At 33.4% G+C, this 3,615-nt stretch overlaps 1 long non-coding RNA gene across 1 annotated transcript; it reads right to left on the reverse strand.

Annotated features, from left to right (window-relative positions):
- Positions 1–536: 536 nt before the first annotated feature.
- Positions 537–2,043, reverse strand: LOC142873780 (uncharacterized). The gene is made up of 2 exons (XR_012921757.1): positions 1,813–2,043; positions 537–758 (listed from the first exon to the last, which is right to left on the reverse strand). It is a non-coding gene; the product is annotated as an uncharacterized LOC142873780 (long non-coding RNA).
- Between the last annotated feature and the right edge of the window lie 1,572 nt (positions 2,044–3,615).

Here is a 3,615-nt window from a genome sequence, read left to right on the forward strand (position 1 = left end):
AAGGAAGAATATCATGGGTGAGTTTAGGGTATTAATAAACTCTTGGATATATGTGAAAATTTTCTGTACTTATAATTTAAAATTTTATGAGATTCTTATTATATACCTTACCTCACAAGTTTTAAATCTCACATAAAAAAGTGTTAATGCTAATTCTGAAGTTTACTGTTATTTTCTTAAATTTTCACATCTATTTCCTAAACAAAATTACTCATCTGTCTACTGTTATTTTCTTAAATCTTAATACCTATGTCTTAAGCAAATTTACTCATGTGTAAAACATTTTACTTAGAGATAATTCATTTTTCAAAGTCTTGACACCATAATTCAGTTATAGAAATTTCCAAAAAACATTAGGTAACTAATATACTAACAAATATTATCCAAAATTTTATACTCATGCATTTATCATGTTTGTTTTATTTTTATAACACAATTGTCAATTTACATGGTATTAATACTTGTGGTTTCTCCAATATCCAGATTTTTTTGTTGTTGTTTTTCTCAGTTGAGAAAGATCGAGCTTTCTGATGTGATTTTTGGTAGATATATTTCCATTTAAACCTCAGTGTTCATGTCTTGAAGAACACTAGCAGCAGCAGCATTTTGATTAAACTAATAACTTCGTCAGGTTTTATGCCAGTTGGATGCACAAAAATCTTGACTTCACATTTGCTGTGACTGCATTGCAATGAAGATAGATAGTTCAAACTATTTTGATTAAAAGTTCCGATCAGAGTTGCATAATGGTTTGGCCACTGCGAATGTGAAATAGGCTAAATGAATTACGGCACATGAACTTAATCAACTTCATCTTGTTTATATCCAGGCTCCTCTCCAACTCATCAAGGTCATTTTGAATTTTAATCCAGCTTTTAAATGTGCTAATTGTCCTACCAAATTGGTGTCATCAGCAAATTTACTAAAGATACACTCTGGTTCATCACCCCAATCATTAATTTTAAAAATGTTTAATAGTAGCAGACTAAGAACTGACCCCTGAAAAAATACACTTAGCACTTAAAATTTCAAAAGATGATACTATATCATAAATTGCCTGACAACTTCATGTTTTCCATTGGTTAAAAAAATGATTTTTTTATTTTATTAAAATATCAAGTCGTATTTATGTATGTGTAAATGCTAGTGTCAGACACTTTGACCTTAGAACTTGAAAGTAGAGAATGTGTCTATATTATTTCTTGCTGATATTTTGACATATCACTTATATTTGAAGTGCCTGAAATTAAAGCATACCACTTGCTATCACTCCTTCTTTCTGTCCTATGTGGCCTCTCTTTTACTGTAACCTCTATTTCTTGAATCATTTAGTAGCTTGCATTTCTCCACTGCGCCTGGTTCAATCACTTCAACATCCCATTATCCCGACCTTCCAAAGTCCTGTTATTTTTCCAGCCTTTCCTAGACAAACACATGATCATACCTCAGAACTTGTCATTATAATTGTATTACAACACTTCTAAAATATGGACTTAAAGAATATTACTGCAGTCACTATCAGCTATTGTTCTATCTTTCTTATTTTAATGTCCCTCTTTAATAAAGATTTTTACCTATTTTCATTACAGAATCCATTGGCCTTACCCCCTTCCAAAATTTCCATTTCTCTTTCTTCCTGGCTCGAGATGATATGCATAATATGGCATCTCCATTATCTAGCAAACTCCACTTTCCACCCTTTAGTTTCTTGCCTGTATAATGTATTTGACTGATTATATTAGTTCCCTATGGCTGCCATTACAATATACTACAAACCTGGTGGCTTAAACCAGTGAAAATGTATTCTCTCACATTTCTGGAGAATTCAAGTCTGAAATCACGGTTTTGGCAAGGCCCTACTCCCTCACAAGGCTATTGGGAAGAATTCTTCCTTGCCTCTTCCTAGTTTCTGGTGATTGATGACAATCCTTAGCATTGTCTTTAGCAATCCTTAGCATAGGATTGAAGCTGCCTGACCACAATTTGTGCATCTGTCTTTACATGACCACATTCTCCCTGTGTGGGCCTCTCTATCCCAATCTCTCTCCTTATCGGAACACCAGTCATCAGAACATCCATTATGACCTCATCTTCATTTGATTACATCGGCCAAGAGCCTATTACCAAAGTCACACTCTGAGGTTCTGTGTGGACATAAATTTGGAGGGTATACTACTCACACAATACACTAACAAAGCCCCAATCCTCATAGACTCAACAAAATTCTTGATGCATATTTTAACTGGATTTCAGAATACATTTGAAGAAAAATAACTTAACTACATGAAGTTACCACTTAGAAATGACAATAAATCACTAATGATTTCTTATTTTTGTCCAGAATTCTTCCTACTATTCCTTAGAAATCAAGTTCTTATTCTTAGAGGGTTATTTTACTATTTCTTCAATTATCTAAAAGTTACATTTTAAAAAAGGAGAAGAGAATTCACATGTCTTTTCATGGCAAATTTGTCTTCTTAGTACTAGTATTCACAGCATGTCTTTTGTAAAGATGGAAAATGTGCTACATATTGATGTACCCTGCTTTTTCATAAGGCCAGAGCTTCTAGTGCTGCACTTGATCCCATTGCCTTTCACCTACTCAAGAACTAAATACCTGAAATAGTTCCCCTTATCACTCCCTATAGTATTTTCTTCTATTTTCATTATTTTTATTAGCATGAACACAAAATGTGGCCACTTCCAATGTTTTTTTAAGTATCTCTTTACTGTAACCACATATCCCTGCAACTATTTACACATGTTACAATTATTAAAAGCCAAACTCCATTTATCCATCTAAAATTCTATTTCATCCTGCCATGTCTAGGGTACTATAACCTCTACTAAAGTTATTTTATTTTATAGTCTAATAACTCAATTTTTCAATTTTTCTTTTATTTCAGAATATACATGGGTACAAATGTTTAGGTTACATATATTGCCTTTGCCCCACCTGAGTCAGAGCTTCAAGTGTGTCCCTCCCCCAGAAAGTGCACACTGCACCCATTAGGTGTGAATATACCCATCCCTTCCTCCCCCTCCCACCTTCCTGACACCTGATGAATGTTACTACTATATGTGCATGTAAATGCTGATCAATTAATACCAATTTGATGGTGAGTACATGTGGTGTTTGGTTTTCCATTCTTGTGACACTGCACTTAGTAGAATGGGCTCCAGCTGTATCCAGGATAATATAAAAGGTGGTAGATCACCATTGTTTTTTGTGGCTGAGTAGAACTCCATGGTATACATATATCACATTTTATTAATCCACTCATGTATTGATGGGCACTTGGGTTGTCTCCACATCTTTGCAATTGTGAATTGTGCTGCTATAAACATTCTAATGCAGATGTCTTCTTTATAGAATGTCTTTTTTTTTCCTTTGGGTGGATGCCAAGTCATGGGATTGTTAAATTCTTAAGTCATCTATCTGTTTTCATCTTATGGGAGAACTTAACATTATACAACCTGATAGATCATATTTTATTTTTCTTAACTTTTGTTTTTGCTTAGTTCATTGACTAAATAAACTTCAGTCTCTTTCTATATTGCTGATTGTACTTTTTCAGCTTTATTGCATGTTTCTAATTTAAATAACTGTTCAAT

Source organism: Microcebus murinus, chromosome 11 (genome assembly GCF_040939455.1).
Source record: "Microcebus murinus isolate Inina chromosome 11, M.murinus_Inina_mat1.0, whole genome shotgun sequence".
Classification (NCBI taxonomy): domain Eukaryota; kingdom Metazoa; phylum Chordata; class Mammalia; order Primates; family Cheirogaleidae; genus Microcebus; species Microcebus murinus.